The 26,784-nt window shown below is 33.8% G+C and overlaps 1 pseudogene; it reads right to left on the reverse strand.

The window, feature by feature from the left end:
- LOC122112605 overlaps positions 1–26,784 on the reverse strand; it is a 112,897-nt pseudogene that overhangs the window by 4,637 nt on the left and 81,476 nt on the right.

A 26,784-nucleotide genomic window follows, 5' to 3' on the forward strand; every position in this document is an offset into this window, starting at 1 on the left:
CCAGATGCCCCTCAGTAGATGAATGGATCAAGAAAATGTGGTATATATACACAATGGAATTCTATGCCTCCATCAGAAAGAATGACATTGCCCCATTTGTTAGGAAATGGAAAGACTTGGAAAAAATTATATTAAGTGAAGTAAGCCAGGCCCAAAAAAACATAGGTCCCATGGTTTCCCTTATTTGCAATATCTAGTATATGTCTGAGTCAAGCAGAAAAGGTCAGATAAGTTGATGTTAGGGAAATGAACCCTAAGATATGTACTCAAATGTTTTTTTTTTCTTTTATATGATTGTTTCTAACACATTTATAAGATTATTTCTTTGTTGCATTTTATGTCCCTCCCCCCATAGTATAACCCCTACTTTCACTGTATTTGATGTCGGTATAATTTGTGGAGGGGAAGGGGAAAATACAAATTGTTTAAATAGGGACACAGGTGGACTCGTTGCAACAATGAGATGTACAAGCTGTTATGTCGAAAACGAACTTTACAATTTTGGTGTGGGGGGGGAGCGGGGAGGATTGAGGGGCGGGGGTGGGATGGGAAGGGGAAACAAAGGAGGAGGTTACAATGCTTATAAGAAATATACTCATGGGGCTGGCAAGGTGGCTCAGTGGTAGATCGCTTGCCTTGCATGCATGAGGCCTTGTGTTCGATTCCTCAGCACCACATAAGCAAAAAGAAAAAAGCCGGAAGTGGCACTGTGGCTCAAGTGGTAGAGGGCTAGCCTTGAGCTGAAGAGCTGAGGGACAGCACTCAGGCCCAGAGTTCAGGCCGCACGACCAGACCCCCCCCCCCAAAAAAATAAATAAGATTAAAAAAAAAAACAAACAAGAAATGTACTCATTATCTTGTCCATGTAATTGTAACCCCTCTGTACAGTATTTTCACAATAAAAAAAAGAATCATAAAAAAAAATCTATAGCCACCAAACTAGAAAGACAGTCAAGCAATTGGGTGAAGATATTTACCAGCGATATATCAGATAAAAGCCTAATATCCATTATATGAAGAGAATGCAAGAAATTAATCCCTCTCAAATCTAACAAACCAATCATTAAATGGGCACGGGAGCTAAAGAGAGACTTCTCAGAGGAAGAGATAAAAATTCCAAAGAAACACATGAGAATGTTCATAGAAGAAATGAAACGAACCCTGAGGTACCATCTTACCCCAGTCAGAATGGCCTATATCCTAAATTCAGAAAATGGCAAATGCTGGCAGGGATACGGAGAAAGACGAGCCCTACTGCATTCCTGGTGGAAATGTATACTAATACAACCACTTTGGAAAGCAGTGCAGAGATTCCTCAGAAAACTAAACATAGACCTTCCCTACAAACCAGCTGTATCACTCCTAGGCATTTATCCTGCACTTCCATGTTCATTGCTTCACTGTTCACAGTTGCCAAGATATGGAAACGACACAGATGGCCCACTATAGATGAATGGATCAAGAAATCAGGGTACCTATATACAATGGAATATTATGCAGCCATTAGAAAGGACAAAATAATGGTATTTGCAAAGAAATGGATGGAACTAGAACAAATCACGTTGAGCAAAATAAGCCAATATCAGAGAAACAAATGGCACATGGTCTCCTTGATATCAGGATGTTAAGTTCAAAATGCAAGGAGATGTAACAAAGTAAACAGGACTAAAGAAATCTCTTCTTAATTTGTCACATTGTTTTTAGATGACTCTATGTTCTTGAACCCACATATGGTGTACACATGTGCACATAAGAGGAAAGTGAGTTGTGCTGGTAGATTTAGTATGGTTTTGTTTGTGATAATTTGGGTAAATGTCCAAAAGTGGTATTTCTGGGTCATAGGGGAGCTCTATGTGGAGTCTTTTGAGGAAGTTCCATACTACTTTCCAAAGTGGTTGAACAAGTTTACACTCCGACCAACAATGCAGTAGGATTCCCTTCTGGCAACATCCCCTCAGTGGATGAATGGATCAAGAAAATGTGATATATATATATATATATATATATATATATATATACACACACACACACACACACACACACACACACACAATAGAATTCTGTGCCTCCAACAGAAAGAATGGCATCGCTCCATTTGTTAGGAAAGGGAAGGACTTGGAAAAAATTGTATTAAGTGAAGTAAGCCAGGCCCAAAGAAACATAGGTCCCATGGTTTCCCTTATTCACAATAACTACTATATGTTTGGAGCAAGCAGAAAAGGTCAGATAAGATGATGTTAAGAGAAATGAACCCCAAGACAAGGACACAAGTGTTTTTTGTTGGTTGGTTTGTTGATTTGTTTTTTCTTCCTTGCTATTGTTTCTAACATATTTATAAGGTATTATGTGATTTTTTTTGTTGCTTTATAAGGCCCTTCCCCACGGTATAACCCCTGTCTTCACTATATTTGATGTTGGTATAATTTGGGAAGGGGAAGGGAAAAAACCAAATTGTTTAAATAGGGATACAGGTGGACGCATTGCAACAATGAGATGTACAAGACACTATGTTGAAAAATGAACTTTACAATTTAGGCAGGGGGGAGGGGACGAGAGGGCAGGGATGTAAGGGGAAACAAAGGAGTAGGCAACAATGCTTGTTAAGAAATGTACTCATTTCTCTGCACGGTATTTTCACAATAAAAAAGTACTCATTTCTTTGCTCATGTAACTGTAACCCCTCTGTACAGTATTTTCACAATAAAATTTAATTTCAAAACTAGAGGGAAGCTAGTAGGAGGACACAAAATCAGAGGAAAATGGGGGGGAAAAAACGAAACAAAAAGAAGAAAACAGAGCCAGGTCCCAGTGGTTTACATTTAAAATCCTCACAAAACAGGAGTCTGAAATCTGAGACTGAAGTTCAAAGCCATCCCTGACAGACAAAACCTCAAGATATGTATTTCCAATTAACCAGCAGAAATCTAGAAGTAGATGTGTGGCTCAGTTGATAGAATGTCAGCCTAACAACTCCAAAGCCTTGGGTTAAAATCTTAATAATGTCATAAAATAAAGGAAGGAATAAAGGAAGGAAGACAGAATGGAAGGAAGGAAAGAAAAGGAGGAAGGAAAGAAAGGAAGGAAGGAAAGAAAAGGAAAGAAGGAAGAAAGGAAAGCAAGCAGGCAGACAAGCACAAAAGAAAGGTATAGAAAAATATTTGAAAGAAAAGCATACTACAAGCTACATTGTTATATAAAAAATAAGTATATTGCAAACTGAATGAGATAAAAAATTAAAACCAATGTGGAAATTAATTAAAACTAAAACCAATTGGTGTGCTTGAACTCATCCCCCCCCACTCAACAGGACAGAAAGCAAATGTGGTAGAAAATAGCCACACATTCCCTATATTGAAATAATGTTTTAAAATTTATTTATTATTATGTTTCATAATTTTCACATATACCAACAATTTTACATCACAGTGAAATCAGTTTGAATATGTAAATTTCAGAATGGAATGATAGATATCCGATCACGCAGACAAACATACAGCAAGAGAGAAATGAAAATTTAACTTAACTGTATCTGACTGGGTATATAGGTAAGTAAACTTCCTTCCAATGATAGGGTACAGTGATTAGGAAAATCTACCATATTCTTATTTTTTGCAAAATCTCTTTAGACCTTCTTATAGTCATTTTCCTAAATCTTTTAATTGTTATGCTTCATTTTCTTCAAATTAATCTGATATTGGGTAAACTTTTTCATTTATATTTTACTTTATTATTTGTGCAATAGCAGTATTATGTATATAATATACAAGGACATGACAAAAGGGAAATAATTCGTACCTTACATCTCACACATGCCTAATATTTTCTCCTGCCATAAGAATGGGAACACTTCATAAAACCATCCCACCTTTATTTTATTTTAATTATTGCATTAAAAATACATGTACTTAGAGTACCTATCATACAATTCTTTAACATGAGCATACCTTGAGTTCTACTCAAACTATTGTTTTGTTTTCATATCTTCAAACATTTAACATTTCTTTGTAGAGAAATCCTGAAAAATTGTTGACTCTTTTAAGATACATAATACAAAATTGTCCCCATGTTTATGAGATGAAAATTTTATATTTAAAGGACAATGTCTTTAATACTGTCTCATGATTTTATGATGAGCTTCTAACCCGCTGATTGGCTTGCTACCATAAATTCTCCATGTGTTCTATTTACATCAATCTATATCCAGTTGCTAAACATGAGATCTTTAAAATTTGAAAGATTTTTTCTTAGCTATATCCATGATACATTTAATTGAGAAGCAAGAAAGTATAAAAAAATTTGGTTTCAAAATATTTTCTATGGAAAGAAAAAGAGTTGTTGATTGCTATCTGAAAAAAGCAGTTGTTTACATTAAATTAAGTTTTCAAGCAAGCTTTATACAGTCCCCCTAGTAGTGTGCAATATATCTGTTTTATAGACTTATCAATTATTAATCACTAAATTCTGAAATGAGGTTCTTGCAAAAACCCAATTTATAATTCATGAAACTTAGCTGAGTACTGTGGTATGAGATACATATTTTTGCATCTGTGTGGAATTGTGATTTTTAAATTCTTTTTACTAATGCCTATAGAGTATGTTAATATTAGATATCATCAATTAATAGAAGTTAGGCCTCAATTCTCCACATTTCAGATAAATTTCTAAATTGTAGAATTTAAAATCATCTTTAGAAATTCTAATAATGACAGAGGATATAGAAATATAAATATCTATAAAATTGTCCTTTCAATTTCATAAATATGAAACACATAGGAACTTCATTTGAATTTAGACATTTATCTCTAAACTTTGTAACAAAGTTTTTAATGAAAATAGACTATGTTTAAAATTATTTTATAATATAATGTGTTGTCCGTTCTCTAAAGTACGAGTCAAAATTGTACTTACCTGTTATGTACAATAAAAATGCAAATCTTTATTCTGGCATTGGTCATTATTAAATAATGTATATATTTATCATCAATTATATGATTTACCTTCCTATCTTTAGCTCAAATATTTTTTTCTAGAAAACAATATTTCTATTTGTTGCCCTCCAAATTCCTTCAAATTTGCAACCTTTATTCCACTGTGTTGTAGTCAGGTGCCAATGACTCCTGATGAGAACTGTAGCTACTCACAAGGCTGAGAGCTGAGGAAAACAGAAGTCAACCCAAGCAGAAATGTCCATGTAACTCTAATCCCTAATTAATTATAAATAGAACTGTGTGACAATTGGTTGTGTGCTAGCCTTGAACAAATTTTATTTTAAAGTTCAGGAATTGTACACAAACCCTTAGTTCAACCCCAGGGTACTCCCTAAACGAAAAACAAAACTGATTTAATCTTATTATATTGGAAGTGCTCGGAATGCAAGCTCCTATTCATCTTTCTGGTCTGAACAATACAGGAAGTACTAAGATTGTAGATCTTTATAAAATATTCTGTTTGATAATATTAATAAATAGTGAATTACCATGTAATGCAAACATTCAGTTTGGTTTCCATAGTAATCAGAATTCAATATAATTCCATTGTTCAATTTCTCAATAAGTCCAGTATGAAAAATATTCAAATTGAAATAATCCTTCTAAATTATAGCTTTGTAAAGTTATTGGAGGACAATCATATTTTCATAATATATCCATTTCTCTAAATTATATATAATGCTTATATAACTATTTATTATAGTCACTAGAATTGTTAAACAATTAAGGAATCAATAATATAAAATTATTAAATATTAGGTATACTGCTACAATCATACCAAAATCTTTATATTTGATCCATATTCATTACTATAATTGTAGTTCAATACTGCATAATAATACTACAATCAATGTTATATCATATATGAAACAGTGGGCCCATGAAATTATATTATCTACTGTTATAACTCTCTTAGTTAGTGTTAGCATATTTTATAAGGTTTCCATGAAGGAAAAGTCACATAATAATTCATTTCTTAGAACATGTCATATTCATAGCTGTTACTGTAAACAGGGTAAAATTTTATACACTTTTCTTTTGAGGGAAATGTATGATTTGTGAATGGAGTTGAATTTCTGTATGCAGGAACACATGTGCACATATTCATAAACTCACATTCACACAATTTCTTTGTCTTGAGCACCATATGGCCTCTTTATAAGTCTTTTGTCATCTAGAATGTGGAGATGCTTACTATTGCCTTGGCTTATCTAACTCATTTTCAGAAGTGAAATGAGATTCCTGATTAACTTGACTCATGCTTAGATGTATAGATTAAATGCCCCTTAATGTGTCTGCTCGCATCTGGTATTCCAGATGTTCCTGTAATAGCCATGTGAAATTCAACACAGCATTTCCAGGGACATGAAAAAACACGTAAGAAAAAAAAAGTGGCATCGGGTTTGTGTTCCTTTCTGCAGACTACTTCTCAAGAAAATAGGTATTCGTAGGTACACGAACCAAACCCAGCTCAACAACCAGCTCAACACTCCTAATCCAACCTTAAGTAAAGAGTGTGAATACATGACTCATTTAAGGATTCTCATGCACAGAGAAAACTTATTAAGATAATTCCCTTAAAGGGATTTTGAAATTTTTATCATCATTTCTTCCTCTTCCCAGTTTGAACTAGGATTGATGGGTTATGGGTTCAGTTTAAGCATCACCAGAAATTTAGACAGAGACAGCTATCCAGAAGCAGACTGTAAAGAAAACTTCAAGTCCCAGACCCAGGGAGTTTGAGGGCCAGTTGGCAGAATAGGACACTAATTGTGACACTAACACAGTAAGGAGTACTTGTGAATGGTTCAGAGTTGCAGTTAGATATTTTGCATGAGGATGATTCCTGGTTGTTGTTTCTTTGCATTACAGAAACACAATCAGACACAAGGAATTTTGTTTTGCATTGCTTCTGCATTAATACTTGAAATTCTCCTAAGAAAATGCTGGCAAGAATTTCTGATATTATGGCTCTCTAAAGAGACAAATAGTGAAAATCACAAGGTAATTTTATAGTTTTTTCATTATTCAATGACACTATTTTGTAGAAACTCAAGCTAGATAGCATCTTTTATGATTTTTAACTTAATATTTGAGTCTCTGCATTCACATAGTAAAATAATGAGCAGAAACAAGATAAAATAAATAATGGATAAAAAGGACATCATGAATGATTAAATTCAGAGTGGTAAACAAGATGAAGGCAAAACTTGCAAAATAATTATGGAAATTATTCTATGATAATATGAGTTACTTGGTACCTCAAATACAATGAAATTTAAATATGAAAATAAGTATTGCTTATAGAACAAGTATGTTCTATAACACCATGTTCTGGGTATCATTTACTCAGCTCTGGACATCCATGTTACAAAGAACTTTATTTAGCGAAGACAATAAGTTCAGTTTAGTTTAATATCTTTCATTATGTTAATAATTTGCCATGCATCCTACTAGATACCACAGGAAGAAAATTTAGAAAAGTGATATAGTAGTAGACAATACAAAGTTTTTTTAGATATGGAATGAAGTTGGAAAGAATATATTATGCTGCTTCCTTCTTTATATATGAAAATCTGAGTATACAGCAATGATACTCAGGGACAAAAACACAGGGAAAAAGTTAAATAATAATTTTCCTTTTCATTTATATTTCCAAGCAATTGACCCATACATGTTTCAGTACCCTCATAAGCAGATAGTGCTGTAAATAGTATTTATTGACATTCAGGAGTTCACAATTCTTTTTCTTCCCAGCTGTTTTATAGCATCTGCAGAAACAGAACCTAAGGAGACTGTTTTTCATTCTTTCCAATTCTCTTTGACTTATCTGGAAGACATTCACCAGCCTCCCTCATCTCCTTTGGCAGAAGATAATGCATTATAGCCACCTCATATTAGGGAAAAAAAGTATCTGTGAAATATCACAACAACTCTATGTACTGTGTCTTGCATAATTGTCAATGTGTTTGATTTTGGTACCCTGGGTATTGTATATACATTTATCTGAATTAGAGAAGGGAAGGGGAACAACAAAATGATTAGACAAAGGGGGAACCAATGCAACAGCGATACTCAGAAAACAATTTGTTTGAAATAATCTGTACAACTTGGGGGTTATTGAAGGGAGGGAAATGGGAGAAAAATGAAGGAGTAACAAGTTCTACAAGAAATGTATTCACTGCCTTACTTATGTAACTGTAATCCCTCTGAACATCACCTTGACAATAATATTTTTTTTAAAAAGGATAGGAAATGATCTTGATGAGAAATTTGGAAGAAGAGTTATTATTTGAAGCCTAAGAATAATTGAAATAGTAATTAAATCTGTTTTATTATCTTAGTTACACATTATCCCTTCTGTAATGAGAAATTTGGTATAAACATTTTATTTAATGTACTCAGTTTGCTAATTGATTTTGACAAAAATGTAGTATATAAAAATACTGTCATGGAATAATGGTTTTTGTTTTCTTCTTAATGTGATAGTGTTTTATGTACCAGACAAGATTTTTAATATGCCATGCATGTTGTCTCTTTTTAAGCTTTAAACTCATAAAGTAATAAGTTTGAACAATATTTAGAATAATTAATTTATGCCTAATAAATATAATAAGGTGGGTGATTTTTGCTTATAATAATCCCAGTGAAGTACTAGTTAATACATTTTATTAATTAATTTGTTTTTATATTTATTTATTTATTTATTCATTCAGTTATTTATGTCAGTCATGAGACTTGAAACTCTGGGCTTGGGCACTATCCCTCAGCTCTGCAGCTCAAGGCGAGGGCTCTACTGCTTGAATCACAGCGCCACTTCCGGTTTTCTACTGTTTTATTGTAGATAATAGTCTCATGGACTTTCCTGCCAGGGCGAGCTTACAACTGTGATCCTCAGATCTCAACCTCCTTAGCAGCTAGGATTACAGGCATGAGCCACTGGCGCCCGGCTCAATACTACATTTTTTAAAAAAAATTTTATTGTGAAAATACTGTACAAAGGGATTACAGTTACATGAGCAAGGTAATGAGTATATTTCTTATCCAGCATTGTTGCCTCCTCCTTTGTTTTTCCCCTACCATCCTTTCCCTCTGACCTTCTCAGCTACACTCCTCCCACCCCACCTCCCACCCCCCACCCCCAACGAGTATATGATAATTTTGATAGTAGCTTTGTATTTTCCAAGTGATGCAAAATGTATCTCTCAAAGTATGTTATTTGAAGATCCCCATGAACATGACTGAGACAAAGGAACCTTTACAATATTAGGTGATTATAGAGGACAGTTTATTGTAAATTATCTGATAATTAAAATTATTTTCTTTGTTCCTTTACTGGTATTTAAACTCAGTGTCCCTAGACATTGTGCTATGCCTTTGTTTTAAGAGTTATGCATTTGCTTTTATGCTGAAGGCTCACATTCTACCACTTGAGTCACAGCTCTACTTCTGGCTTTTTGATGGTTAGTTGGAAATCTATCTCACAGACTTTGTTTCCCGGAGCTGGCTTGGAACTACATTCTCAGATCTCAGCATACTGAGTAGCATAATATTACAGATATGAGCGAGCAAAAAGGGCTCAGAGCAAAAATTATTTTGAATTTGAAACATTCAACTGAATTTTTATAACACGTCTTTTTAAAATATGTTTTTATTGTAAAAATGCTGTACAGAGGGGTTACAGTTACATGAGCAAGGTAAAGAGTACATTTCCTATGTAACATTGTTGCCTCTTCCATTATTTTTCCCTTACATTCTTTCCCTCCCACCTCCACAACTACCCCCCTTTCCCCCACCGAAGTTGTAAAGTTCATTTTCAACATAGTGTTTTGTATATCACATTGTTACAATGGGTCAGCCTGTATCCTTCTTTAAGCATTTTGTTTTTTCCTTTCCCCTCCCCGAATTAGAGAAGTGTATATACAAGATGCAGGGCACCAGAATCAAATACAGTGAAAATAGGGGTTATACCGTGGGAGAGGAACATACAAAGCAACAACAAAATCACATGGTACAGTATAAAAATAACACATGGTTTTTATATAACAGTTTTCTCTAATTTTACACATGACAGTTTAGCCAGTTTATAATATATTTGCACAAGAAAGATGTTTCTTCCATTTCTGATAACTATTATGTTAAAGAAAGAAAATATGAAAATATATGGCTGCAAAAGAATTTTAATCAATCTGATCGTACAAATAGTACTTATGGTACATTGAATGAATATCATGAGAGAATGAATTTAAAATCTTGAGTCTTTGTTAATGATTATTCATTTATTTTCCTGTGTAATTTTGTAAAAAAATGTTGTAACATAGAATTCACGTTCATTGATAGACAATTTGGTATCTACTTCTTTACTAAATGAACTGCCTATATGACTGTGTTATAGGTCATTGATTATAAAGTGGCAAACTTCTCTAAGCTTACAAACAGTAAAGCTAAATTTGTAGTCAGTACAAGTCTTTACTAGTTTTATTTTAAAAATCATGCTCAATAACTAATTTGGAATTTATTTTGTACAAGTATTATTTTGGAAAATGAAGAGTAAATTTGGCTAATTCATTTTCATCACTATAAAATGAATGAAAATAAGTAAAAGGTATAGAATATAGAGATTTACCAAAGTGGGGTGGCTAATATAATACACCTTTCCTTAACCAATTTTATACTTTCATCAAAACATAATTTATACAAAATGAATCCTTACCCCAGATCCAATAATTCATTCTTCATTGTTTCTGAGTATGATTCATGGTCAAAAATTTAAAATAATTGAAACATACAAACTAGGAAGTTGATTGGCAACTTGGAGATGTACTTGAAAAACTGGTGAAATATATTTCTGTCTTTATCTGGGAGAGTATTTCCAGTTATACTATCCATGCCTGTGAGTGAACTGATTGAGGGAGTTGACTGTCTCTTTTACTGTTTAATATTCTGGAGGCTCTAGTGGTAGAAGGCAGTTCCCAGGCATAGACAATCTGCTGTTTTTGACAGCTCATCCTTTCATTGCTGCCATCAAACATGGACATCAGACTAGAGGTTCTTCTAACATTGACTGTAAACTTGTACCAGCATCTCTCTAAGGTAGTATTTAAACTTCCTCTGTACATACTTTCCTGAATTGAGGTGAATTATTACCCTTGCTCTATGGTTTACATTGTCTTAGACTGAGTGGTCCCGCTTTCCTCAGTTCTGAGCCTGTACACCACCATCATAGGAAGACCAGTCTCTGTGTAATCCAATCCAGTAAACTCCCTCTTATAACTACATATGCAAATTCTTGCTTCTGTTTCCTTCCAGTTCCCTAATACATCTCACTTTCTCAAAAACTTACATAGGTGAAGCAAGAAGAGCAGGGAAAAAAATGCAGAAATATATCCACAACTTAAATATAGTAGAAAGAACTTTAGAATTTGGTCAAAGATCTAAGGTTTAATTAGGCATGTGAATCAAATGTTTTAAATGTTTATACTATCTCTAAAGTGCAGAGACTAATATCTACTATAAACTGTTTAGTCTTATTGGTTTAAAAAGTGTTGAATAAGATTGTTATCAACTATAAGAAGGCAGATAATTAAATGATTGATAATTTAGCACATAGAACACAAGATTTTCTTTGTAGGTTGTCTTTATAAACATGTCTTGCCTTTCATAAAAGAAGCAAGATTTTAAAAATAAGATATTATTTTCAACAATCACTTGGTGGTTAGGTATGAGCAACTAATTTGTACTTAGTTAATCACTTGTGTGAACCGTTTTTTGTAGAACACGTGACTTCAAAGAGGAAAGAGAGTTTGTAGCACTGTCCTATCCTACACCTCTGAGGTTTTTTTTTTTTAAGGAATTCTGTCATCAATCTGGTGCAGGAATACTCATTCAGGAAAGGTAAATGTACCGGAGACACTGCTGACTGTGTGCTGCCTTCCTTGGGTGGAACCTGGTTTTACCTCCGCAGTTCAGCATCATTTCTACCAACCATCTGATATTGGTTCTCCAATCCTTCCCTAGTTTCTGAGAACTAACACCCTTCCAAAATGTAAGTATATATTTTCTGCCTAAGCTTTACAGTTGATTTTTGCTGTTTACGATAAAGCAAACCTGTGCAATGTAATTATCTGATTAGGAATTTATTTTGATAGGTAACATGTCTACAGTAATATGTCTAAAATAATACTATAATTGAGGATTACATATATGGAGTTCTTTATTCATCTAAAAAAAATCTCCCTTTTTTCTCTTGAAACGTTTTAATAGGTTAATGCTATCTTTTTCAGGTCTGAGATGTCTTATATGATGTCTTGCCCTAAATGGAGCACCGAGTACACATTCTATCATTTCTTTTATAGCTCAGAATTCTAACAGAACTTAAATTCTATTATGCTAATCATTATCCTGAGAGAGAGGCAGTTAGAAAGGATACTTATCAAAGTAAGAGGATTCATACATTAATAATATATATTTTAGTGTCAACAGCAATTTTTTCACTGAAATACAGTGCTTCATATTCTCATTTTATATGATGGAATTGATGGTGTATTTCTGAGGGCTGATTTATTTGGCTCAGTGTCTATGAATCGATCCATTTTGGAACATTTGACAGAATAGTTGGTATCAAAATAAAGTTGTATACAGAACACATAAACACATTATTGAATGAAGAATGAACTGAGAGATCATAAGTTCTCAAAGATGATGCTCACAGCAAGAGTATTAAATTGCATAAAAATCAACCCACCAATGTAAAATACATCGTGTAATAAAGGCTTGAGAGAAAAATGTCCGATGAACTCAATTTCTCAGACATTGCTACGAGTGTAGATTCACAGCCTGCTGTTCTGTGAACAATTACTATGCCTGGAGGGAACTGAATGGATGCTGGCACCTATTGGTAAATGGAATAAAAGCCCAAGCTCATTCTCCTATCATGAGGCTCACATGCCATATGCTACAAACTAATACATTAAATTGCCATAATGAGGACGATAACACATTTTAACACTGCTTACTTACATTGCAAAAACACTAACACCATTATATAAATTGCCTGTAATTTGTGGAATGTCTTTGTTCGTGCAAATCTTAAAAGTTTAGAAGAAAGCAGTAATATAAGAAATGTCCCATTGGTCTTAGTTAGCAGAGTATGTAAGGAACATTAAACTTTGGCCTAAACACTATCTTCCCATAGCTATCTCCTTTCACTCTTGCAAACTGAATTTTGCTACATCAAAAAAAATATGTAATGCAAAACTACTATTTTCTTTATTACACAGTGTGATAATACATAGGAAATAACAAAGTTTGATACTGAAGAATCATTTATAATAGATTAATTGTTCTTATAAATGTTTAAATTGTAAAACTTTGACTTAGCTTAACACTATTCCTGTGTTCACTTAAATAAAAATATGCAAAATATGTAAAATGGCACCGAGTTTGAATCTGAGGGTCAATGGTTGAGATGGGTGAGAATTGATATACAGAATACTTTGAAATAAGAAACCAAAATGAACTTTACAACTTTGGCCGGGGTGGTGGAGACAGGTGGTGGGGGGAGATGGGGAGGGATGGGAAGGGGAAACAAAGAACGAGGCAACAATGCTTGATAAGAAATGTACTCATTACCTTGCCCATGTAATTGTAACACCTCTGTATAGTATTTTCAGAATAAAAATTTAAAAAAAAATTTTAAAAAAGAAACCTGCAGAACTACATTATCATTACATTTGAAAAATCACATCAAAATTATGTGCAAGGTATAATGAACAATTCCCTTAAATGAAGAAGCACCAAACCTATCGTTTATTAATTATTATTGATCACAGAAGTTCCATAGACATCACTGAAAAGTTGGAAGATGAAGGTGAGGTTATGTGGCAAGATAAAGATCAATGTGAATGTGCTTTTTATAACCTAATACCTCTTCTCAAAATCAACCAGTCCACATGGTTCTACATTTTGCTAAAGCCTATAAAATACTCAAATGAATACGGCATATTTTTTTAAAAACCATGGAACTTAAACCTTAAATCAGAGCCCAATACATAGTTAAATATATTTAAAAAAATAAGATAAAACTTAAATGGGATGCACAATTTTTTTAAAGTCTCATGAAGGAAAATGGAAGCTTCGTAAGGAAGCTAGATGATAGAATGATGCATAAAGAATGCAAAGGATGTAGTTACGTTGTAAAACAATAGTGTCAGATAATATAGGAAAAGACAATGAAGAGTAAGAAAAGCTATCATGTTAGCAATGAACATGGCTTATTTTATGAGAAAAGAGGCGTTATGGTCTGGGGAAATGCCAAAAAACTCATATGATGAATGTTTGGTAGGAAAGAGTAGCTGGCTCATGAAAAACATTGAAAAAGTACAGATGTTTGTATGTGATCTAGATAATAAGGAAATACTAGAGAAAACACAATTTCATTCAAAGCTAATACATATTAATGCAATTCCCAGCTAATGCCTGGCAATAAGCAGGATGTTATCTAGCTAAAATAATTTTCCCTGCTGTAGGGTTCCAAAGGAAGCTGTGTCTCTGGGAGTTATATCATTTTGCAGTGCCAGATACTATTAATATGTTTTGGTAAGGTATTTTTCATGTATCAGTTTGTGGTTTTTCTTTGTTAGGAAAATAGATTCTGCCTTGCTTAACTGTATTTTTAGATTTCAAAAAAAGATAAAAGCAACAACACAATTTCTATTGAAGATAAATTCATAATTATTATTTCAAAACTATTTAATTGTTGTCTTGTCTATCAAAATACATGAGCACAATTGATAAAATATATAAGTACATATTTTCTTAAAGTCAACAAATTAGCATTTCTAGGTATGAACTATGGAATGTCAGTAAATGTAAATCAATAAAAAGGCTATGTCACATAATTCTTGGATGTATTGGGCAGTTTTTCATCACACAAATACATGACATAACTCTAAGAGAATGGGTCTATTTTGGCTAATAGTGCTAATGACTTCAATCTGTGACTTGTGGGACTTGTTGCTTTGGGGGCTGTGACAAGGTAAATACACCATGACACAAGTAAAATGCATCCATAAAATCCTACTTACCCCCTAGCCAGAATTCCAAAGAGAAAGAGGAACAAAAAGAGGCTAGGATTTAATTAAACACTTCAAGGGTACAACCCTAGTAAACCAAATGACTTCCAGTTAGGTCCCAATGTCTCCTAATATACCCATTCAAAGTCCAAGCTTTTAAAACAGGGGCCTTCAGGAGACATCTATACCCAAACTACATCCAGAAAGACTTAATTTTACATTTATAAGTAGGGAATATAAAATCTATACCATAGAAAATGGTCGACAAGTTTTAATACCTAGGCTAAAAATAATTTCTGTCTTTGGGAGAGTACTGGGGTTCAGAAATGGAGGGACAAAGTGTAAGCAAATGCAACAGTGGTACTCATTAGACAACATGTTGAAAATTAGCTATGCAACTTAAGGGTGAGAATGGGAGGGAAAAACAGAGAGAGCGAGGGAAGGGGTGACATTGTCCCAAAGGAAATATTCTCTTTACCTGCTGTGTTAAACTGTGACCACTCTGTAATCACCTCTCATAATAATGTCAAAAGGAATTTTTAATGAAAAAAATTCCAGAACTATTAAAATTACCAAAAAAAATGAACATCAGATAAGGTCTAAAATTATATCTTAATTAAAGTTAACAATAGTATACGGACAGAAGTCCCAACTTAAGACCAGGGTTTGAACATTCTGCCTTTGTTATAGCATCTGACTTTGCCATAGTCTCAGTGTTTCATTCTAAATGGGTTATTATGACATAATATCATTGACTGAGTAATTTAAACTTATGAGAATATATTTGACATTTCTGAAGACTGGTATGTCCAAGACAAAAACAAATTCAGTGACTGTTGGAGTTTGCGTTCCAACTCAAATAGATAGTTTGTTGGGTTTGTTTGTTTGTTTTGTTCTGTATTTACTCTAACTTCATAGAAGGGAAAGATGGGTTCTACAAAATCTCTCTTATAGTGCATTAATCTCATTCATAACCATTTTCTTAAGATGTAATTACTTGATTTCTTAATATTATTGCCTTCTGAGTTAGAATTTCAACTTACAAATTTTTAGTGGCCATACATAGAAAAAACACAGCATGTCGTATCATGGTAAGAGTAGCTACAAACTCACCCTGCAGAATTTGGCTCCAGATCGGGTTCCTCTTCCATTAAGTGCAGATATTTAAAATTGGTATGCAAGATGAGTTTTGAGAGATAAATAGGCAAGGAATACCACAGCTTTGCCCTGGTAACTATTTCATTCAACTCAGGAGGGCCTAAAATGTTAAAAAATCAATAAGCACAAATAGAGAATAACAATTTAAGCAAAATAAACTTACTTAGAAAAAATGATAATATATTAAATAGTTAACATATTTAATATCACCACAAGGATAAATTTGGAAGATAATTTATTTCTACAAGAAGGACACAGAAATGAGACAATATCAGATGCCTATGAAATTCCTGATTGGAAACAGCTGAAAATATTAATACTGAGAACCAAACTAAAGATAATTTAACCTTGAGGATGCTTAGAGCTGAGATTCTTTATGGGGGGGGAGCTAAAGTGGAGACAAGTGGCCAGATGCTTTGTAAACATGAATGTGTACCAGAAAATAAGGGGTAAAATCTAGGGAAACTCAGAAGCTGCAAAACAGAGAATTTTTAGTTTTAATTGATTTGGGCATGCCAGAGTATATTTGTACATCAGCTTTACTTAAACTAGAGCATTCAAGTTAAACACCTCAAATTAATAAATTTAGGCTGGCTTTTAAAAATTTCATTTTCTAATAAATTTCCAAATGTTACAACAATTACTCTTTACAAGATAATACAAGACATATAGGCCACCTGTATAATGGACACATGTAAGGCTGAGTGATTGACCAAATGAAATCAACACATTATAGGCTCTCACTCAAAGAAATACAGGGATGTGAGGATGCAGAAACAGTTTATCAAACAATAAAAACAATACAGAGTGAGCATGTGGCCATGCAACTGTTGAATTTCTGTCTCATCTACAACTTTATAACGCTAACCTCTGAAAACTACATTGAGATTTATTAACAAATGTGGACAGTAACTCAACTCTGTCTCACAGTTAAGCAGTTGTTTTTACAAGATAAGGTGGTTCCAAACTATTGTTTTTCAGGATTGGCACATAGACTGTGGCAAGAAGAAATATTTGCATTGGGAGGAGCTATATGACTTGAGCTGAATAATTTTCTATCGAGAAGTGGACTTTAGACACACAAGTTATGACTTGTGTAGGCCTACATATGAATGACTTGTGTAGCTATTAATGGCTTACTCATTTGTAATAGACATTGAAAGTAAAGATGAGAAATTTGAATAAAATCTTAAGAAGCAAATGAATACACATATAACTGTGTGGAGAGCACCTATATCCTTGTGTTTCACATTCATATTCAACAGGAAATGACATTCTACTCTTTACAATCAGGTGAGCCAGGTGATCTTCCTAGCATATATCTAACAAATTCCTCTTCATCAACTTCCAAATTCATCCCCTGTACCCGCAAAAATAATACACTAGTTATAGGCGTAAGGAATAATGTTCTATTTCCACATCCATAAATCTGCCACATGAAAAGCACAATCCTGTGTCCCTTATTTTAGCACCATCCTCTAAAACATCTCTCCATATCAGGTCAAACATATTAGACCCTTCCTACCATAGAATGTTCAGTAATTCTTTTTAACTGGAATTGACCTTTACCTCAGATAGGAGTTTATATTTCTTATCCTCTCAATGCTCCTGTGAGCACTGCCATCTCAGGATTAATAAGATCCCTGATTAACCAACACAGGCTCCTTATACCAAGGAAGCAACTTTTTGCAAAAGTAATATGACAAAGAACTCCTGAGCACAGAATCCACCACCTCTGTAGTGGATCACATGCAAAGCATACAACTGGCATACTGGAGTGATATAATAGATATAAAAGACACTATGGAGGAAACAGCTCAAATTAGCACAGTTATAGTTTAAAGTTTCATTTTATTTTTCTATGTCTTGAATAGTTATACATGATGTTAGATCATCATTGGCTAATGCTCAGGTCTAGGTTCCATAGAACAGATATAGGCTTCCCCTCCATAAGCAGAGAACTGCTTGGACCACAATGGAGAATGGCTGCTAGAGTTGATTCTAGTCTTAAGAACAAATTGAGAAGAATCAGTCTAACAGACATTAAGATTATATATGTAACTATGAGCTATAAGCCTAAGTATATGACAACAACCTAATTATATATTTTGTTTTCATAGCCTAAAAGAATGAAGTCTATATATAGTAGAAAATGGGTGATGCATTGTTCACATAAGAAACATAAATGGAATTACTTTTTCATAGCTTGTAATAAAAATGATTCCATGTGAATGATTTATATGTGAAAAACAGAAGAATGGATCTGTAAAAGAAAATAAAAGAAGATAAGTTCTCAAAATGGGATTTGTTTCACACAAAAGACACAAAGAACAAAAAAGTAAACAGAAACACATATATACACATTTATATGAGGACACTTAAAAGAACAAATTACAAAAGCATAAATTACAATATTAAAGAATGCACTCATGGAACAAAAATAAGAGACAATATCGAAACGTCATTAGTACTATGGCTCAAGTAATGATAAACCAATAATAAACTAAAACCACAAGGGGGAAATTGATCAAAAATAAAAAATAATTGACATAGTAATAAGCACCAACAAATTATGCAAAATAGAAACTCTGTCACCATTAACTAAGGCATAAGTACTAAAGCACAATTAGATGCCATACTTACCCTTAAATGAACAAGAACTTTAAAACATTTGACAATGTCAAGTACCAGCAAAGAAAGAGAAAAATAAACTTTGAAATCATCTTCTGCTTGTAGTGTGAAATAAAACAGCTGCGTTTTGGAAATCAATTTAGTTATATCCAGAAATGTTTAAGAGGCACTGCATCATTTAGAATGATTTTCAGGTTTAAGTAACTGCAAAACAGATTATGGTGGCTTAATCAAGAAAGAGTTTATCTCAGAGACATTAAAATGAAAATGATCAGGGCAGGTATCTCAGGGCCAGAGCAGTGGCTAACAATGTCCTCAAGGAACCAGACCTATTTTGTCACTCTGCCTTCCTTAAATGTGTGGCAGCTGCACCTCCGGGATCATCACAGTTGCAGACGAGCTAAAGGTTAGGTATGATTGATCACCAGAAGCAGATGCTTGTATTTTACTGTCCTGGACAATTGCTTTTCTCGGCTATCTCTGAAGTTGAGAGAGCCCAAACGTAAAGGGTCAAATAAATCCCTCTACACTACTCGCCACTTCATAAGCATACTAATTTTTTTCAAGACCTTTTATTAGTATATAGTTTCAGAAGGGAGGGCAAATTTGTTATGAATATGAATACCTGAATATTTTATTATTCAAAAGTATGTTTAATGTTGTTCCATGGACCTAAAAAACCTCAGGACCAACTCCAAAACTAAGAACTAAGGATCTGCATTGTAACAGAGTTGTAAGGACCCGTGTGTAAATCGAATGTGAGAAACTCCACTGTTCTCAATATCCTGTAACCTGACATTCATATTTTATCTTATAAAAATATGTAAATAGCCTAAATGTCCATCAATAATAGAAGACATTTCCCCCCCCCCCAGGAATAATTTACATTGCAGCTAAACTAAATATGGGATTATTTATAGAAAATACCAAAAATATAATCCTGATTAAAACAGACAACATGCAAAATTACAACAATAGTATAAAGTTTGTATATTTTTATATATGTACAATTATAATGAATTGTGCTTATTTACCAAACATTATAATGAATTGTGCTTATTTACCAAACATTGAAAGATATATTGTTGTAGACTGATCACTAATTTAACATAGATCATTGGGGATAAAATGGAAAGAATATGTAATTGAAAAAGAAGATAAAAAACATAGGTCCCATGGTTTCCCTTATTTGCAATATCTAGTATAGGTATGAGTCAAGCGGAAAAAGTCAGATAATGTGATGTTAGGAAAATGAACCCTTTAATATGTATTTTAATGTTTTTGTTTCTTTCATGCATGTATTTCTAACGCATTTATAAGATTATTTCTTTGTTGCTTTGTATGTCCCTCCCCCACAGTGTAACCCCCGCTTTCACTATATTTGATGTTAGTATAACATGTGGAGGAGATGGGGACAAACAAGTCGTTTAAGGATTCAGGTGGACCTGTTGCAACAATGAGAAGTACAAAATGTCATGTCAAAACCAGCTTTACAATGTCGGTGGGGGGGGGGGGGGTATGATTGGGTGGGAGGGAGGGGGGAGGCTGGGAAGGGAGGTGAAGGGTAAACAAAGGAGGAGGCTGCAATGCTTGGTAAGAAATGTATGCATTATCCTGCCCATGTAATTGTAACCCCTCTGTACAGTATGTTCTCAAATAAAATAAAATAAAATTAAAAAAAAAAAAAAAAAAGAAAAAGAAGATAAAATAGTTCCTGCTCTATCTTTTATATTTTATTTCATATGAAACTGAAACAAGGTTGTTAAACATTTAAGATGCGTATGTCTAGGTATATTTAAATTTGTGAAGTTAGTCTCCAAGTTTTTAAATGTTTTAAACATGTTGTGTATTATTATAAGATAAAATGAATGAAGCTAATTATATGAAAGGGTAGTAAGGGTGTAACTCTTTTCATATTGGCAATTTGTTCTTGAATGATTTAGCAATAGCTGGGTAAAATGAATGCAATATTTATGAAGATTAAGTAAGCAGCATTAGAGTATCACTTGTAGCTGATTTTTATCATAATGAGTCCAGAGCATTTTAGTGAATTTTAGCATTCTCCTGGAAATAATAGGAAACTAAGAATATGTGTGTGTGTTTATAACAAGCATGCTTCACAACTGCTAGAGACAAACAGGAAAAAATGTTATGAATTGAAAAGCATGCTGTTTGTGAAAACGAACTGAATGTATTGGAACCCATATGCCATTCTCCCACCCTCTTATTATCTAACTTTCCATCACTAACTTTGACTTAAGTCAGGTAGGGTTTATTGTAAGTTCACTCATTTTGCAGACTGTACACCTGCTTGGAAAATTCACATTAAGCCTCTTGTCATGACATTTCCTTTATTTTTAGAATGCAACTTTGTTTTAAGTGCTTACACTGGAAATTATCTCAAAATGTACACATTGTAGAAGACAATTTCTTAGGATATACTTCTTTACAACAGAAATAAACTTGATGATAAAAACACCAATCCCTTAATGATATTGCTGCCTTTACAGCTTTCACATTTATTAGCCATAACATGAAAAAGCTAGTAGGGAGCAAATATAACTGAAACTCTGTGAGGATAACACACACACACACACACACACACACACAAGGAGCAGACTGAAATAATACCACAGTAAAACCCCCTTTGTTCTCTGAACCTTTCACTGTCTTTACAATATCTTGAAATTAAAATGCAGAGGCATGTAGGGTTTTTCTACAATATGGATGTTTATTCTGACACTAGCCTCACAGACTATACTTTGCTCCTGTATTAGATGTTACATAGCCTATTGTTATAAGCTGATCTCTGAAGATTTGTCTGTCATTATCTGCACACCTAAGTGCTTCAAATTGGGACATTCAGGGGATAATTAAAAAGGAAAACAAAAACTAGATTGTCATTAGTCACAGATAATATGTTCCTGTATCTAGTAAATGTAAAAGAAACACTTATGAGCTAACAAAATAGCCAGATACAATGAAACATAGCAAATTAATAGCTTCCCCAAATTTTAGCAATTAGTAAGATTTTCACACACACATATTTTATATGTTTTTATTGTAAAAATACTGTACAAAGAGGTTACAGTTCCATGTGTAAAGCAATGAGTACATTTCCTATCGAGCATTGTTACCTCCTCCTTAGGTTTTTCCCCTACCATCCCTTCCTTTACCACTTCCTCAACTCCCCCTCCCCCCAAGTTGTAAAGTTTGTTTTCAACATAGTGTCTTGTGCATCTCATTGTTAAAATGGGTAAACCTGTATCATTATTTCAGCATTTAATTATTTCCCTTCTCCCAAATTAGAAAAATTTATATACAATATTCAAGGCACTGAAATCAAATACAGTGAAAACAAAGGCTATACCGTGGGGGGAAGAACATACAAGAGAAACAAAAAAAATCATACAGTACATTTTAAATATGTTAAAAACAATAGCAAGAAAGAAAAAAATAATCTCCCTATTTTGGATCTCATTTCAACTTAACATCATCTTATATGGCTAAGTACATAACTTTTGGCCTTTTCTGCTTGCCCTACACTTCTACTAGTTATTGCAAATAAGGGAAACCATGGGTCCTATGATTTTTGGGCCTGGCTTAATTCACTTAATATAATTTTGTCCAAGTCTTCTCATTTCCTAACAATAGAAGAACACTGCTAAAATTAATAATACACTTCAGAAAATAGGGCAATAAACAAAACGTCAGAATAGTGGAAAAAAAGTATTTAAAATATACTGCTATAGTGTGGATAAAGTGTAAATTTGGGAATATCCCTAAGAGACTGGCATTTTGGAAACGTGGTCCATTGGGTGGTAATGTTGAAATGTAATGAGAATGTAACAGGTGATTTCTTAGTAGGAGATTATTTGGGTACAAGCCCTTGGAAGGGGTTAGATTTTATGGAACCCTGAGTTTTTCTTCAAGAAAGAAAGTCAGTTGTAAGAAAGTCAAATTCCTGCTCACACATCTTTCCTGGCCTCACACATACTTTGTCATAGTGCTATCCACCTTCAGATCCTCATAAAAGAAAAATGAATTCGGTTCTTTCAAGCTCCAAAACTCTGAGCTAAATGAACTCACTGCCTCATAAGTTCACCCACTTCAGCTTGTTTAGTTATATTAAATCCCTACAATTTGCATCAGGAATGTCCTCTAAATGATTTAAATGCTTATTCTCAAGGAAGGCCACATATGTGGTAGAAATGATAAAGTAGAGGTTATATGTCATTGAAAGTATGCTTTTAAAATGGAGTGTGAGACTCCAGTTTCCTCCCATCCTTCTTTGGTTTCTTACCAATAGAGTGTACAGTTTTGTTTGAACATGTAGTCTGTCCTGATGTGTCATCACCTTACGGTAAGAACAGCAAGCTATAAACTGAAACCTCAGAAATTGTGAACCATAATAAACTTTTGCTATATGTAACTTCATTCATTTCAGCTATTGTTTTTTGTTTTGTTTTGTTGTTTGTTTTTTGTTTTGTCAGTCGTGGAGCTTGAACTCTGGGCCTGGGTACTGTCCCTCAGCTCTTCAGCTCAAAGCTAGCGCTCTACTACTTTAGCTATAGCGCCACTTCTGTTTTTTTGGTGGTTTATTGGAGATAACACTTTCATGGACTTTCCTCTCCGGGCTGGCTTTGAACTGCGATCCTCAGATCTCAGCCTTCTGAGCAGCTAGGATTACAAGTGTGAGCTACTGGCGCCTGGCCCAGCTATTGTTATACAATAATTAATACAATTATTCCAAAATAAATATGCAATTGCACCAATCTCCTTAGCAGTTGTGATATGAATAGGCTGAGGTGGAGACATGCTCAATTCAGAGTATCAGTTGATAAAAAGCAGCATTCAAAATATCTTTGTAAAGACATAATACATGATACATTAATATAACATCTTACCATACATATATAACATATGCATAAAGTTTGCACGCATTTTTATTTTTTTCATGCTGTGTACATTCATAAAAGAATGGAATAATCCATATCAAACAGTTTACATTGGATCATTGTTGACAAATAGAAGAATGAGAGGGGAGAACTTATTTTTTGTTTGTTCTTGTTTTGCCAGTTCTGGGGCTTGAACTCAAGAACTGGGCACTGTTCCTGAGCGTCTTTGTGCACACAGCTAGCACTCTACCACTTGAGCCACAATTCCACTTCAGAAATCTTCTGAGTAGCTTATCAGAGATAAGAGTCTCACAAACATGATGGAGGAATTTAAATGGAGAATGTATTTGTCCTTACAAGGAGGCAGAGAAAGACATAATTCCAGAGAGGAAAAATAGATGCAAAGATAGAAAATGAGTGACGTGTCACTGAGCCACAGAATACTAGAAAAAAATACTAGTAACCATTGAAAACTATAAAGCAAGGAACAAATTTTCCCCTAAAACATCTAGAAGGAACCAGCCCTGTAAAAACATCTTGATTTTTAGTACTGCAAAACTGATTTTGATATTCTGGCCTTCAGAGAATGTTTTTTTGTGTAGTTGAAGCAATCAGCACTATGGCTATTTATTATTAGAAGAAAGCAAATGTACACAAGACAATTTTACTGAGAGAAATGCGACACAAATAACCAGGTAATTTGTGTGGCAGAAAACCTATAAGACTCAGTACATTTGTCCACCATGGTGTGGTTAGAGCCAAACCTGATAGAGATCAATAAATTGATAAACATACAATTATCAAGTGTGTATATGTACATTGCTTGGTATAGAGGTGTAATGAGAAATGCACTGTGCATGTTCAGAGAATTAGCAAGCAGGAAAGATGAATAAACCATGGAGTGAATTTAGACAGATATTTTACATAATTATTGCTTTGTCCATTATTTTCTCAGGTGATTGAGAGAACTAGGATGAAATGATGACATTAGCCATAAGAAGGAAAGAAATCTCTGTCTCATATAGGAGCCCTAGAAAAACCTGAGCTCAAAACAGAAAGAAGCAAATCAGAGCAATTATATGCTTTAACAGGTAAAAGGTTAAACTGTCCCCATTGCATCTCATCTGGAATTTAAAGGAATGTTCTTGTGCTTTGTTCTAGGTAGGGAGGCCTGGATTTCAGGTATCAAAAAAAGAAGCTCACTTTATTTCCTTAACTAGAGCATTATTCTAACATTAGAACACACACACACACATGCCATATCATAAACATCAATGACAAACTGATATTCATAGCAAAACTCATGCCATTCTGCTTCTAATTATGCTTATAATGGCACCATTGATCCTTTTCTAAACTGCATAATGGAAAGATAAAGAAAAATTTATGTACATGCACATACACACAAATTTGCATACTTGTTCCATACTATATTTGGCATTTTATAAAGGTTTTAGAAAGATAATCTACTATTCAATACCCACATTTGTTTTCGTGCTGTTGTATTGGTTTTAAAACATAAACTTTTAGAGATAAGGGTGGTATGTGTTCTTGTTAATCTTCTCCAAAGCCATTTCTCTGTCATGCACACATTATACACTAATTGGATTCCTGTTGCATCTTTAAAAACTAATTTCAAAACACTAAGTAATCAGAGGCTTTGTCTTCAATACAAGACATTGCATCAGCAAAAAGTGTTTATTACTCAGCCACCTGTGTTCTGCACAAAGCAATTTAAGCAGACGCAGTCACTGCCCTGAGGAACTGTCTAAAGCCAGTGCCATTGTAACATTCAAAGACTGTCAGACAACTGCACTAATGACAAACACATGCTACTAACAGAATTTTTTTTAAATGAAAGCACTCAGTTCAGGAGGCTTTCTTTTTTTTTTTCAAGTCAAATGATGAGCTAGTGTTTCATCCTGGAAAAAAATGTAACATGAGAACTTACTAAATATTCAGTCAACATTGTCATGCTAAATAATGCATATAGCAATTCTATTGAGAGTTCATACATGGAAAAAATTAAAATACAAATATGGTTTCTTGATAACGTACATTGCATGTGATACCATTCCTTAAGAAGTGGACATCTCTTTCTTAAACCCATTTCTATGTGTTTTTCTGCAGTTTCACTGGATTGTAACATATTTCAAGTTACAGAACAAGGGAATTTTTTTTTTTTTTGGTAGTGGGGCTTGAACTCTGGGCCTGGGCGCTGTCCCTGAGCTCTTCAGTTCAAGGTGAGTGCTGTACCACTTGATGCACAGCACCACTTCCAATTTTCTTGGTTAATTGGAAATAAGAGTCTCACAGACTTTACTCGCTGGGCTGGCTTTGAACCATGATCCTCACATCTCAGCCTCCTGAGTACTAAGATTACAGGCATGAGTCACTAGTGCCCAGCCAAGACTGCTTTTTATATATGTAATTTCATCTTGGTTTCTGGCATAAAATATAGACCTTACATAAATGTTGATGATGATTTAGAATGAACTGCTTAATAGAATACAGGGATTGGTTTTCTTCAGGAAGTTCCTATGTATAACTTTTCTTATCAAGCCCAATATTTAATATTTGTAGAGGGTTATGATGGTTTTCCTTCTATACAGTGAAGAAAATGTTAGATCACCCTGCCTCTTTCTATAACACTTTTTCAACCTATAAATTTTTCACTTTGTGCTTTGTGGCTTCCTTTATCAACACTTCTTCAGGACAAAAATTTAAACATTATAAAAATGATTCAATAATATAAAAAAAATGATTAAATGATATTTTGGATATTGAAGGTAAGTGTATTATATTAAACAAGTCCATTAGACTTGAGGCACAAGGTAACTCTTTAATTTTAGGAGGTCTTGTTTATATAGACACATAAATGTAATAGGTACTGATACTACTACAGTTGTATGTGATGGTGGCCCTCAGTGAGTTAGGAGAGCAACATGCTGTTCTTAGACCATGACTCTCACACTCCTAACTGTGTAGAGACAACCCAGCTAAAGCAATCACTTTTTGAACTCCTGTATTTTTTC

Source organism: Dipodomys spectabilis, unplaced genomic scaffold (genome assembly GCF_019054845.1).
Source record: "Dipodomys spectabilis isolate Male_0828 unplaced genomic scaffold, ASM1905484v1 ptg000095l, whole genome shotgun sequence".
In the NCBI taxonomy this organism is placed as follows: domain Eukaryota; kingdom Metazoa; phylum Chordata; class Mammalia; order Rodentia; family Heteromyidae; genus Dipodomys; species Dipodomys spectabilis.